Below are 15,172 nucleotides of genomic sequence, written 5' to 3' on the forward strand. Positions count from 1 at the left end.
ATTCAGAATCCAAGCTTTTAATATCTCAGACATAGTAGAAATATTTAGTTTAAATGATGTTGATGAAATCATGTATAACAATATATCACAGTAAAATATTGAAAAATTATATGCAAGAGCAAAATAGGATTAATCCACAATAAACTGAGTTAATTGTGAAAAGGAGATTAAAAAAAAACATTCTATCTACTATATAAAATTTCAAAAGTAACTGGATTGTTAACTGGATCATTAAAGATAAAATCTTTAACTGGATCATTAAAGATAAAAAATGATTTACTCATGTTAGGAGATCTTATTCACAGGAATATTTGAATACATGGCAAATAATTTTTACATATAAAATATTTACATATAAAATTATTAATTTCTTGCAATCAAGAAATTAAAAATGTCATCACTAACAGCCTGATGCTGCAAACATTATCAGATATGATAAAATAATGAAGAAAACTAAGACTTAAGGAATGCCCTAAATCATAAATATTGATTTAATATTTATTTAGAAAGAAACAGAGGTAAGTCAAGTTAAGCTTGGATAAAACACTAATTAAAAGTTATATGCTGCTTTGAGTGTAATCTTAAAATAAATTATGTAACTTAGCTGTCGCTAGCAACAGAGCAGCAAGAATGTTATTGCAGTACTTCAGCACCAAAAAATTGGTGGACTATCTCTGTAGAGAACAGTCAACTCATGGTCTACTGATAAAAATATGTTCGTAGCTTTCATAAACAGTCTTTCTGGTAAAAAGTGAGAATTTGTTTTAAAACTGGGACAATGAAAGTATGTTTACTGTGAAAATTTGTTTTGAGAGAGGATATCCCTTAAACTAAAATAATTATTACTGGTGAATATTTTACTCATATTGAAGTTTTAACTATTTCATATTTAAAATAACACAGAACAAAAGCAAATAAAAAGTAAATGCACACAAAATTAAGGAAGGAAGCAAATGGAAGAAATTATAAGAATGTACTTACAAAATTAGATGTGAAGATAAAAACTAAAAGAACTATAGAAAATAAGTTCAGAAGTTACTATTAAACAAATATTAGAAGGTAACTGTCCAACTGTAATGCCAAAACAATCTTTTTGAGTTCCTCAATCACACAAACCAGTAAAAACAAGTATGTACATGGGATTAACTATTATCGTATCCAGTTAAATTGTAACTATCATATTGACTTGAACGAAGAAAATGGCTAAAGTGTAACAGAATTACTATAATAAAAACTAAAGAACAGACAGCAAGCACAAGTTGATAAGAATGTATCCAACCACTACACCAAGTAAGTTACAAATATACCTAGTTTTTACTTGCCACTCATATTAGCATTTACCTAGAGGACTCTTAAAATAACCCAAGTGTTATGGCTTGCTTACCTGAGGCAGATACGTAACAGGTTTTAACAGTCTCTACTTGGTAGCAGTTAGGTAGTCGTAGTAGACAGATTCTTACAACAGTTTTCCTGCAACTAATTACACTCAAAATGAAGTATAAAAACAAATGATCTGGTTTAACAAACCAAGCCAAATGATTAATGATATCATTTCATATATGGGATTTTCTTTTAAACTCATTGCTTCTTATTTTAGAAAAGATAAGGACCTAAAAACTATTATATGCAGCACTATGTTTACAAAGTACATTAAATTGACTTAGTAGTAGAACATAAATTATATAGAAAAGAATTAAAATGTATGACATTAATGCCTTTCAAAGGTGAAATGACAGTAAAAATGAAATTTAAATTAATTCTTGTAACTTAATTATTAAATTAAATAGTAGTTGATCATAGAAAAGGAAAATTTACGCCATGTCTAGATCTTAAACAAGGCATTTTTTAATGATACAGTTATTGCATAACTTTAGAAAATGTTTCTTAGGGATACAACTTGAATAAAAAAAATTCTATAAGCTTAATGATAATAAACATAATTCATAAGTCACTTTTTAAAGTTATCTCTACACATTTTCTATAGAAATTAGAGCCAGCACTGATTTGTTACAATGTCTCGTATACAAATAAGTCAATGCCATATTTCAGGAGTATTTTCGCCTTCTTTAGCACCACATGCAACCCATTCACCATCTATGAACACGTTGCTAAAATAGCCACCAAATATAGCAGTGTAACATTATTGGATACACCAGTTTTACATAATAAGCACATTCCAGGCAACATGCATATTAATTGCTGGTAAGAACACCATATTTTGTCATGCTATCTTTAACTGCATTGTTTACATTAAGCATATTTGTATATGAAACGTTGTAACAAATCAATGCTGGCTTTAATTTCTATAGAAAATCTGAAGAGATAACTTTAAAAAATGATTAATAGCACTGCTAACACAGGTGAGGCACAGTATTGACTTATAAGCCTTTAACATACCTCATAGTGTATTATGGCTGCATAATGAAATATGGTGTCCTTAATGGCAATTAATAATTCATAAGGCATTTTGAATTAGACAGGTCAACATTACAGCATGTCACTCTATTCAACTTAATATTAGATCATATGATCTATGAAGCCAACCACCTTCAGACCTGTTCCCATCACTTCTTGACTTTCCTCTATAGGTACCTCGCAATGTCAACACCAGACATTTTTTTTTTATTAATCAAACATCATCTATTCACTATCTGGATACTCAAGTGATGCCTTTAATGGCTAGTTCTCATTTTTAACTAAGTGTTTCAAATGATTATGCATACCTCATTTATTTCCTAATTCCACTGATTTCATAAACTTGTTACCTATATCTGTCATGTAGCATTATATATGTGTGTGTTTCCTACAGGCTGATATTAATTTGGAGAAATTATTTGTTGTCAAAAGAAGTAGTCACAGTTGTCAGACTGTCTTCAACTGAATAAAAGCATAAATAAAACTACTCCAAACATATTTCAAATCAGATCACATATAGCAATAATAAAAAATTATAAAAATGATAATAGGTAAAAAAAAATCACATTGACAAAACTTATTTGTTCATAAATATGTCAGTCCTATTAGACTACAATGCTTCTGTAAAAACATTTAAAAAGTTAGGTAAATACAAGGACTGTGAAATAGAGGCTTCAAAAATGTGGCAACTGGACCTGTGATTATCAGAGTTTTAGGGACAATACCAAATGGCACTCTTAAAAACTATGGCCAAATACTAGGAAACCTCAAAATAGCAGAACTACAAAAGAATTGTTCTCAAAGGTACTGCACACATCCTAAGAAAAACCCTGTCAACCTGATTAAAAAACAACTTATTTTTTTTAAACTCTTTCAAAATGGAAATATAACAAAGTTAAGGGAATCTTAGTTCTCAAAATCTGATCTCCTTTCTTTACAATATATCATTGCTAATCATAAATAACTCTCATGGTAAAATGTTCACCTTGCTGTTACTTGAAGTCTCTGGGTGAGTGAGTAAAAATTTTTGCAATATTTTGGTAACTTATTTGCTTTATTTGTCAAATTACAACAAAGCATCCTAGCATTCAAAGAAGAGGCAATCATGTTGCACCATCTGAAGCTACTTTTCTGCCAGTTCTTCGATCCCATACTAATACCAGTTCTTGTCCTTTGAGCTGAAGAATTCCTTGACTGAAGCTTCCACCTCCTCTTGTTTGATGAAGTATTGTGAACTCACAAAGTAAATAACACACAACTAATAACCTGAGGGATATATTTTTCTGCAATCCTAATGTGCATAAGCAGTATTTAAGCAAAGGCCAGCTTCTGAAACTTGTCACCAAACTTGGGTGTTTGTACACAAGGTAACGCTCTGTGTCCAGTGGAGTTATGAGGGGATAACTCACAGCAAGTTTGTTCCAGATGGTTGAATCATTGATCTCAACCTACACTCCAAACAGCTGGAGTGAATTTATGCCATTGTATGGCAAAAATACCTGGCACTGTGAGCTAGTGAGCTCTTCTTCAGTTAGACAATGCAAGACTTCATAACATTTGAATAAACTAGAATAAACTCCAGGAACTGATACTACAGCCAGCATACAGTCCAGACTTAGCTTCCTGGGATTATTATTTGTTCTGATCCATGAATCACTTTCTGTTCACATGATGCTTCATCAATCAAAAAGAGGCAAAGCTTCAGTGAAGGGGTTCTTTGCCTTGAAAGACAAGAACTGGTATCAGTGTGGGATGAAAGAACTGACAGAAAAGTGGCTTCAGATGAATTAACTCCAGATATGTTTAAATGCCTGGTTTTACACAGGGACTAACTGCCAAAAAGGATGCAGAAGTCAGAACTAGAATTCTTGCAAAGCTGGGGCAAAGCCAGAATGTAACCCTGCAAAAAGTGTTTGAAGAATGTGAAAGGATACTTAAATTAAGACATGACACAGAGAGGAAATTGAGCATAAAGCTTGTTTCTAAGTAAAACCAGTGTTGGATAGTCTGAATAAAGTATTTCTAAGAAACACAACAAGCATCAGGGTACAAACCCATGTTTTGCATGTGGTGGTACACACCTGAGGAAAAATTGTCCATTTAAAAAAGTGGAGTATTTTCATTGTAGTAATATAGGACATATAAACTCACTGTAGGATGAAGATGATAAAACATCAGAAAAATGGTAAAAAAAAATAGTTTGTCATTAAAAAAAAAGGGTAATGTATGAATAGAAAATTCATACATTTGAAAATTGAAAATACAAAAGTAAAATTGAACTTTGACACAGATAGTGACATGATTATTATAAACGAAAAAATGCGGAAACATATCGGTAAGCTGAAATTAATTAAATCTAAAAGGGTAGCACATGGTGTTACAGGAAAAAGATTATATTTTATCAGTGAATGCATATGTAACGTAACATTTCAAGGTCAAACAAAAAGGCAAAGATACATGTGTTGACAGAATCACTTAATTTATTTGTCACAGACTGGATAGAATTATTCAATTTATGGAAGAAGCCCATAAGTGTTTTGTGTAGAAATATAGTTGCCTCAATCAAAGGCTCATATGTGGCTGAAGGACTGAAGCAAAAAGATTGCAGTAAAACAAAGTGAAATGCAAATATTTAAATCAAAAAGAAATGTACCACTTGCAGAAATAGGCCAGGTTAACAAATAACTGGAAAGTCTTGGTATAATTGAAAAGAATGACAATGCAGACTGGGCAGCACTGACGGTGTACATGTAAAAGAAGAAGGATAAATGAAGAGTTTGCACAGATTTTTCAACAAGGGCAAACGAGGTTTTAGTCGCATGTGCTCACATTTGTTAAAAATTAACACACGCCATGGCTTATATTAAATTTAAGCAGTTTCCCTTCGGTGTGGAGGAAAAGTGTGAATTCTTGTTAAAAAGAATATTAAACTGTTCCCCCGCCAAAAAAAAGCTTCAAAAAAGGGAGGTGGGGGTGAATAAAAATATCATTGCTGAATAAAATGACACTTCTTAAGAAAAACTTAAAAGGGAAGATGTTGTATAATAGTACACCCCTCCCACGTGCTGAGTGGAATGAGGCAGTCCCTATAAGTAAGGTGACATCGGTCAGTATTGAGAGAGTACGGAGAGTACATGTAGAATGTGTTGATAGTCGTGTCTGTATTATCTAGTAATAATGTGATACTGAGTGGGCATTATAACGATCAACAATGTATGACTGGGGGTTGTACAGCGCCAGGTAAAAACATCCTATTGATTATAACAATATCTATCAGAGTGACAACCATTGTACAAAGACAGCTACAACAGTGGAAAAAGACTGCTTTATAACAGAATGCTAAGCTGCTTTTGTTCTAACTTGATGAATAAAGCAAATAAGTTACCAAAATATTGCAAAACTGTTGACTCAACACAATACAAAACAAAGCAACAAGAAAGTTGTGAAAGGCAGCAAGCTGGCAGAAAGGTTAGCACACCAGGCAAAATGCTTAGCGGTATTTCGTCTGCCATTACGTTCTGAGTTCAAATTCCGCCGAGGTCAACTTTGCCTTTCATCCTTTCAGGGTCAATAAATTAAGTACCAGTTACGCACTGGGGTCGATGTAATTGACTTAATCCCTTTGTCTGTCCTTGTTTGTCCCCTCTATGTTTAGCCCCTTCTGGGCAATAAAGAAATAAGAAAGTTGTGATAATAATAATCCTTTCTATTATAGGCACAAAGCTTGAAATTTTGGGGGAGGGAGTTAGTTGATTACAACAACTTCAGTGCTTGACTGGTACTTATTTATCAACCCTGGAAGGATGACAGACGAAGTCGGCCACAGCAGAATTTGAACTCAAAATGTAAGGGCAGACGAAATGCCACTAAGTATTTTGCCCGGTATGCTAATGATTCTGCCAGCTCATTGCCTTCACAAAATTAAAGAAAGCAATAAGAAGAGTATGATATAATTTGTAATAGATAGAAATTGACTTTGTTTATTGAACAAAACAATATTTTGACACTATGTCAGTCTTCCTTAGGTTCAAAATCAAAAATAAAAAAACCCAGAAATATGGAAATTCCAAGTATGACTAAGAATATTTAGTGTTCCTTTTTAGATAAAATATCATCAATTTTTGCTTTTTTTTTTTGCAATTGGTAACATTTTAAATTTTGCCTTGAGCACAACAAATTTGTTCCTTTCCCAAAAGTTAAAATTGATCAGATGCCAACAAAAACCAAAGAAATCACTCACTTTTTCTCACTCACCCAGAAATGAGTTACTCCTAGAAATATGACAAAATGTTATGACCTCTCATATAATTATTCACAATTTTTGTCACTCAATAAGTTCTACATTTTTAAGTGAAGAATTACTACTAAAATTAAAAGACAATCAGAAATCTAATGAGAGTAATACTGTGGAAAACATTTGCTCACATTAGAAATCTATCATATTAGAAAATAAGTCAGTTATAAAACTTTATTCAGACAATATCTTTGTCTAGAGATTAGACAAAAATAAACTAGCTCAAGGATTATTTCAGTTTGTTCACTGTCACAAGCTTAAGGAATATGTTTTTGAAAAAAATGGTATCACAGAATCAGAAAACCCCATGTTTACTGAAAATGATGATGATCAAATCTGGCATAATTGGACTGAAAAAAATCCAAATTGGTATTTGGATGAAGCTCAGGAATGTGTCCTGCTAGAATTTCTTGAATCCTGTCAGACATGCTTTAAGGAAAGCCTGATAACAAGTAGAAAGAAGACCTGGGATAGCCTCATAAACTCTCAGCATAATGCACTCCATTAGTGCATCATCTAGCTAACAATGATTCTGTTGTTATTAAAATGGCAGATAGGGTAGGTGTGCTATTGTAATTATGGACAAGGAGGAGCATATTTCAACTTGTAAAGCAGTTTTAAGTGACAAAATTTTTTATGAAGTTTTGTCACTTAAATCCAAACTGTTGATCCAAACTCCAATTACAGAGAGGAACTTGACAAAATAATTTTGTAAATAAAAAATAAACAATTTCATGACACTGAATCTAGGATTTTGTGGTCAGAACAAAAAACACCTATATTTCATGGCCTTCCAAAAAATACACAAAGTTTGGAAAGTTTCCTCCATTGTGGCCAATTTACAGTGGGTATAAAAGTTGCACAGCCAAAATTTGTGGCTGAATGACTTTCTTCTCCCTGTAGCAAAAAAATAAATCCCTATATTTGGGATATTTTTGATTATGTGTATAAAATCAACAATTTTTCAAAACCCAAAGTACTGTTGAAAACTGTTTTTTGACAACCATGGATGTTTCTTCACTATACCCCAGTATTGACCATGATGAGAGGGTGGAAGCATACATAAATGCTTTTGAAAAACAGTCAAACCAAAAAATTCCATCTAACTTTGTCTATAAATTATTGAAGTTTGTGTTACAAGTTTGGACAAAAATTTTACCACAAGGTGAGGGGATGCAACATGAGTACCCCCAGGGCAGTTAATTCTGCTAACATCTTCATGATGATATATCATTCACTTCCACCACTGCTCTGATTCTCCACATCATACAAATAAGTCAAATTAAAAATCCCAGGTTATTGAGAATAAAATGGATTTGTACAATGAGGTGGTGAAGCACGACCTTCGAACATTGGGCCTCACGGAGACAATGATGAGTGACCGAGACCTTTGGCGATATGCTGTGCTTGAGAAGACCCAGCAAGCCAAGTGAGACCATAACTGTGGCCTATGCCAGTGCAGCATAACAGGCCCATGTAAGAGTACCCTTCATTGGGCAATAAACTGTGTTTGCGAAGACCTGTTGAGTCAAGTGAAGTTATTGTCATGTCTGATGCCAGTAGTGCCTGACTAGCTCCCATGCCTGTGGCATGTAAAAAGCACCATTCATGTGTGATTGATGCCAGTACTGCCTGACTGGCCTTCGTGCCAGTGCCACATAAAAAGCACCCACTACAATCTTGGAGTGGTTGGCATTAGAAAGGACATCCAGCTGTAGAAACCTTGCCAGATCAGATTGGAGCCTGGTGCAGCCTTCTGGCTTGCTAGTCCTCAGTCAAACCGTCCAACCCATGCCAGCATGGAAAGCGGGCGTTAAACAATGATGATGATGATGGTGATGGTGATGATGATGGTGATGATGATGGTGATGGTGATGATGATGATAGGGGATTACTGGAAACATGCAAATGTTTTTGTGTGCTATTATGTTAAATGTGATTATAGTGGATCATGATCAAAGGAAATTCTTATTGACATAGCTAAAAATAGTAATGATAGTGGATCATGATTAAAAGAAATTGCAAATGACATAACTAAAAGTACCATGGAAAATCAAACTTTCATGCATAATTTTAGCAGCCAATGTAAGATTTGTGATTGAATTCCTTTAGTGATTAACTGGCCCTGAAATTTTGCTGGGCACTCTTGTTTGTTCCTCCTAAAGGTTACTATATCTGGCCTTCAGTGCTCTAACACCTTGTCTGTCTGGAAGTCAAAGTCCCAGAGGATTTTTATCTTCTTGTTTTCATCAATTACCTTTTCTGATACATGTTGGTGCAAAGCACCCTTAACTTTGTATCCGTACTTCTGGCAGAGTAGCCAGTGAAGGTTTTGAGCTACCTTTTCATGTCTGCAATCAACAAATCAACATATTATCATGAAAGAAAGAGAAGGGGCAGACAAATATAGAGACTTGAGAATTAAGATTGCCACAATGTAGCAGCCATGAGAGTCAAACATAAAGGTTATTCCTGTTATCATTGGAGCATTGGGTAATATGCCATCCAATCTGAAGAAACATCTGGACATTAGAAATACTCTACAAGCTTGGTGTACAGCAAAAAATCAGCGTTACTTGGAACTTCAGGCATACTTGATGGACAGTACAAACTCCCAGTACACACAGTATCTTCAATCTACAACATCACAATATTGGATACTGCGCAATGTTTTCAATAATAATAACTAGCAGTACCCATGGAAATTCCACAGTAAATACGAAACTTCTTAAATAGTTGTAAGTTTATATAAAGCTATAAAAATTTATATTCCTTTATAGATTGTATATTCTGCATTATTTTCACTTTAAAATACCTTTTGGTTCATCATCATCATCATCATCATCGTTTAACATCTGTTTTTCATGCTGGCATGAGTTGGACGGTTTGACTGGGGACTGGTAAACCAGGAGGCCACACCAGGCTCCAATCTGATCTGGATTCCTTTTCTAATTAATGCCAACCACTCCAAGAGTGTAGTGGGTGCTTTTTACATGCCACTGGCATCAGCCATGTTCTGATGGTGCTTTTTATGTGTCACCAGCACAGGAGGCAGTTAAGCCGGGGAGGGCTGGCATCGACCACATTCAGATGGTGCTTTTTACATGCCGCCAGCATCGGGAACCAGTCAGGCAGCTCTGACAGCAACCCATGCATGAATGGTGCTCATTGCGTGCCACCAGGACTGGTAATGGCCACAACTACAATTTCCATTTGATTGTGATTTGATTTGATTTTGATTCTTCCTGGATAATGCCGTAATTGAAGGAGCATGATTTTCTCATTCTCTCAGTGGTTCAGATGTTCATTTATATATCTAAGAGCTTCACAATGATTACAGAAAATATTCATGTCACCAATGTAACTTTGTCTTTTTGACATTCTCTTTCATTTACATTTTATATTCTATATGTTCCTTTATCTTTTGTAAATGCTCGCTTTATTGCTACTGTGCTCTCCTAGTAATTTGTCCCTCTGCTTCTCTTTACATCATTGTCTATGCCATCTCATTCTTTCTCTTGTTAGCTTACATTGTCTGTCATCCATATTGTATAAGCAAATATCAATTCAAGTAAGCAGATGATAAATAATTGCACTTATGCACACGCATTAAGTGATAGATGATATTAAAAAATCTAATTAAATTAAAGAAGAATCTATACTTTTCACTATCCATTCACCACTGCCACCATTATACTATTCAGTAACAAAGTCTAAGTTGTTTGTCATCCAAGATTATATAATTTCATTTCAGTTCAGTTGTTTGTTTTTAGAACTAATAACATCCATGGCTATTTTGTAAAGTTATTTCACTTTGATTGAAAAATCTATCTCTCTATGACAAGTTTATTATTATTACTCTTCCTTCTTTCATCCACACATCAATGTATTTGTCAATGTGGATAGAGAGATAAATTTTTTGACAGATAGAAGATATAAAAAATTGAATATTAAAATGTTATTTTCTTGTGAGTGACATTCCAGACTGGGTAATAGGATTAGGTGTTACATGGTATACTCTTAGAAAATGTTGAAGTGCTAGGTCATTACCTCATTGTCTGCCTTTTTTAAAGCCCCCTTAAAAGTATCAATAAAATGCTCTGCTTGACCATTTGATCTAGGATGCTATGGTGGGGTGGTTACATATTTGATAGAGAAAATTTTATAAAATTGTTTGAACTCATTTGCAGTAAACTGAGTTCCATTGTCAGACATAATGGTAACAGGAATACCATATCTGCTGAACAATTTGTTGGGTTTATTTACACTTATGTACTTGAAGCCACTTAAAAAAACTGTCTACCACAACAAGGTAATATGAACTGTTAAGTGGATCTGTGAAATCAACATGCAGTCTGGACCACAGGATATCTGTTTTTGGCCATGGTTGCCATTTTGTGGAAGGTGATTTTGCTGCTAGAGCACAAGCTCTGCATGCTTTCACTAGTTCTTTAATGTCTCAGTCCATTCTTGGTCAATACATATAACTTCTCATTAACGATTTCATTCTTGAAATCTCTGGGTGACCAATGTGAAATTACTTTAGTAATTGCTATGGTAGTGTGGCTGGCAAGCCCACTTATGTGTACCTTTCCTTCTTTGGACACAAAACCCTACTTGTGAAGACCTGTTGAGGCAAGTGAAATCGAAATCGAAATCGAATTCGACATTGAACCAACCTTCCTTCATTGGACACTAAACACTGGTTGCGAAGACCTGTTGGGGCAAGTGAATCGAAATTGAACCAAATTCCATGACTGGCACCCGTGCCAGTGGAGTGCTAACAGCACCATGCAAGCGAGATCACTGCCAGAGCAGCTGCCTGGCTTTCATGCTGGTGGCATGTAAAAAGCACCATTTGAGTGTAATCGTTACCAGTGTCGCCTTACTGGCACTTGTGCCGGTGGCACATGAACAAAACATTCGAGTGAGGTCGTTGCCAGTGCCGCTGGACTGACTTCTATGCAGATGGCATGTAAAAAACACCATTTGAGCATGGCCGTTGCCAGTACCGCCAAACTGGCCCTCATGCCAGTGGCATGTAAAAGCACCCACTGCACTCTCGAAGTGGTTGGCGTTAGGAAGGGCATCCAGCTGTAGAAACTCTGCCAGATCAGATTGGAGCCTGGTGCAGCCATGTGGTTCGCCAGTCCTCAGTTAAATTGTCCAACCCATACTAGCATGGAAAGCAGACATTAAACAATGATGATGTACATTAACACATTTTCACAAATTGAGAATAGATTTGAATTTATGTTGCATTTAGCAAAACACATATTTTATCTCTTTTTACAGCCTTCAGCATTTCTTTCATTTCTTTAATCAATTCATTGTTTTCTGCTTTTAATTTTGTCTTGTAATGTAACTGGTAATTCATGTATAACATTACATAAAATATATTTAATTTCATTTTCCGCACGCAATGCTGCAATCATGGTATCTTCAAATGGTTCAGTAGATAATCAGTGTGTCCTAATTTTTTAGATAGTATAAACTCCATTTTAAAGTCATAATTTAGTATTATAATACGTCAGCATTGCAACCTATTAGCATTATGAGTACGGATTCCTTTTTTCAACCCATATATAGATAATAACGGATGATGATCAATCTAGAGTCAAAAATTTGTATCATGTAAAAATCTATGAAATTTTTTTATGGCAATAATAATTGCTTGAGCCTCTGTTTCAATCTGGCTGTAATTTTTCTCTGCTGGTAACAGCGAACATGAGGCATGTTGCTGTTGTTGTATTTATGTAGCATTACTGCTCTGATACCACACTCATTGGAATCTGAGGCTATTACAGGATCAAAATTTACTAAAGACAAATCTGATGTTAATATCTTTTTAATTTCATCAAACACCGGACAATTTTCATGTCAATTCTATTTTACATCTTTTTTTAGTAGATTATTTAGTGGAGCATTTACCTTGTGCATATTTGGTATATAAATTTGATAATAGTTTGCCAGTTCAAAAACAACTTGTAAGGTGTCAAAGGGGGCATATTTTTAATTGCATCTGCCCTTGACAGATCTGGTCAACAACCATTTTTATCAATGATTTGTTCTAAGTACTTAAATTCGCATTTCTCCTCACTCAGTTTGAAACCATAATCTCTTATTTTTCAAAAACATATTTCACATGCTCAAACTATGATGATTCAATTACTGCAACAACAGCAATTGTTGGAATTACATAAATAGCAACAACAGCAACAGCATCACTTTTTGGAATTTCAGAAACAACAGCAACTATTAGTACAACTGATACAGAAGATACAATCACAAACTCCATCAGAGAGTTCACATAAAACATCAGATGAGGGTATTACCTTTCCTGCTTACTTTAGAAGGTGTGAGGAAATTTTTAAAGAAAAATGCTCCAGCTGGCAAGACAAAAAAAAACTCAACTTTTGTTGAGAAAGTTGGCACCAGTTGAGCATGAAAAATATTGAAATTACATATTACCAAAGAGACTGGGTGAAGTCTGTTTTGAAGAAACAGTGGATATTCTATCAAAAATATTCAGTGAAAAAGCTCTTTATTTAATACTTGTTGGCAATGCATTAATATTACAAAAAAAGAGGGCAAAGATTTTATTACATACATCAGAATCGTTAATAGGGACTGAAAGAAATTTAAAATGAATGCACACCATACATGTTCAAATACTTAATTTTCATGCAAGGCTTAACAGTAAAGAAAAATGCAGAAATTCATAACCAAATCCTGACTAAATTAGAACAGAATCAGAAACTAACACCACAAGAAATATCTGAGGAATGCCACAGAATAATAAACCTAAGACACAAATCGAAGTGAAAAACTGCTCTCATATACAGTTGGTACAACTAAAAGTAAGAAATGAAAAGCAGAGAATTAACCCGTGTTTTGGATGTGGAGAATTACACTACAGATTCAACTCTCCTTATAAAAGTAGAAAGTGCTTCAAGTGTGGTAAGATAGGTAATAAAAAATCACACTGTAAAACAAAACCTAGAAAAAAGTACAACAGACAAAAATCATGTAAACAGTTTATCGAAGACAAGAAATACAAAGTTTATTAACCCCAGTGCTCAGCTGCTACTTATTTCAATGACCCTGAAAGGATATAGAGGCAAATCTGACCTAAACGCTGCTAAGCATTTTGTCTGGGATGCTAATGACCACAAACCCGAAGGCATCATTGAAAATGAAAATGCAAAGATCCAGTGGGATTTTATGATTCAGTGCGACCATGAGATAGAGAATAGGAAGCCAGACATAGTCTTAATTGAGAAAGAAACCAAATTATGCTGGATCATAGATATAGCATGCCCAGCTGACAACATGATATGTGATAAGGAAGAAAGAAACGTCGATAGGTATGACAGGTTAGCTTGGGAGGTAAAGCAGTTGTGGTTGCTGAAAAAGGTGGTAATGGTACCAATAATTGTCGGAGCCCTGGGAACAGTGAGCAAAAATCTCGAGAAGTACATGGAACAAATAGGGACTGCAATAAGGGTGGAGCACTTGCAGAAAACAGCACTGCATGGAACTGCTTAAATACTCCGGAAGGTGCTCAATAAATAAGAGGTGTTACCTTAGTTCACTGGTAGTGAACAGCTGACACCGTAGTACATCTCCAGCATTAGAAGCTGTGCAAAGTCAATAATAATAATAATAATAATAATAATAATAATAATAATAATAATAATAAAGATAGAGAAATTAAGGCAAATAGACCAGATATAGTTGTCAAAGATCATGAAGAAAAAAAATGCTTTCTAATTGATGTATCAATACCAGAAGATGACAACGTTTCCCTAAAAGAAATGGAAAAACTTTCAAAATACAAAGACCCGGAAATAGAGGTAACTCGAATCATCATCATCATCGTTTAACGTCCGCTTTCCATGCTAGCATGGGTTGGACGATTTGACTGAGGACTGGTGAAACCGGATGGCAACACCAGGCTCCAGTCTGATTTGGCAGAGTTTCTACAGCTGGATGCCCTTCCTAACGCCAACCACTCAGAGAGTGTAGTGGGTGCTTTTACGTGTCACCCGCACGAAAACGGCCACGCTCGAAATGGTGCATCTCATGTGCCACCCGCACAAGAACCAGTCCAGGGGCACTGGCAACGATCTTACTTGGCTTGCCGGGTCTTCTCACGCACAGCCCATTTCCAAAGGTCTCGGTCCGTAGTCATCGCCTCGGTGAGGCCCAATGTACGAAGGTCTTGCCTCACCACCTCAGCCCAGGTCTTCCTGGGCCTACCTCTTCCACGGGTTCCCTCAACTGTTAGGGTGTGGCACTTTTTCACGCAGCTATCCTCCTCCATTCTCACCACATGTCCATACCAGCGCAATCGTCTCTCTTGCACGCCACAACTGATGCTTCTAATGTTCAGCTTTTCTCTCAAGATACTTACACTCTGACGGGTATTCACATTGACATTACACATCCAACGGAGCATAC

At 35.2% G+C, this 15,172-nt stretch overlaps 1 protein-coding gene across 28 annotated transcripts in view; it reads right to left on the reverse strand.

Moving 5' to 3' along the window:
* LOC106875847 (coiled-coil domain-containing protein CG32809) overlaps positions 1 to 15,172 on the reverse strand; it is a 931,982-nt gene that overhangs the window by 492,281 nt on the left and 424,529 nt on the right. For 2 of the 28 annotated variants that reach the window (XM_089357327.1, XM_052970542.2), the window contains exon 1: positions 982 to 1,361. The exons of 23 other annotated variants lie outside the window; for them this stretch is intronic. The gene's annotated coding sequence lies outside the window, so the exon portion shown is untranslated. Of the gene's footprint in view, positions 1 to 981; positions 1,369 to 15,172 lie in introns of those variants that run through there. 3 more of the 28 variants (XM_089357324.1, XM_089357331.1, XM_089357328.1) reach the window with 3 other exon arrangements.

Source organism: Octopus bimaculoides, chromosome 9, assembly GCF_046866305.1.
Source record: "Octopus bimaculoides isolate indiv1 chromosome 9, ASM4686630v1, whole genome shotgun sequence".
Lineage (NCBI taxonomy): Eukaryota > Metazoa > Mollusca > Cephalopoda > Octopoda > Octopodidae > Octopus > Octopus bimaculoides.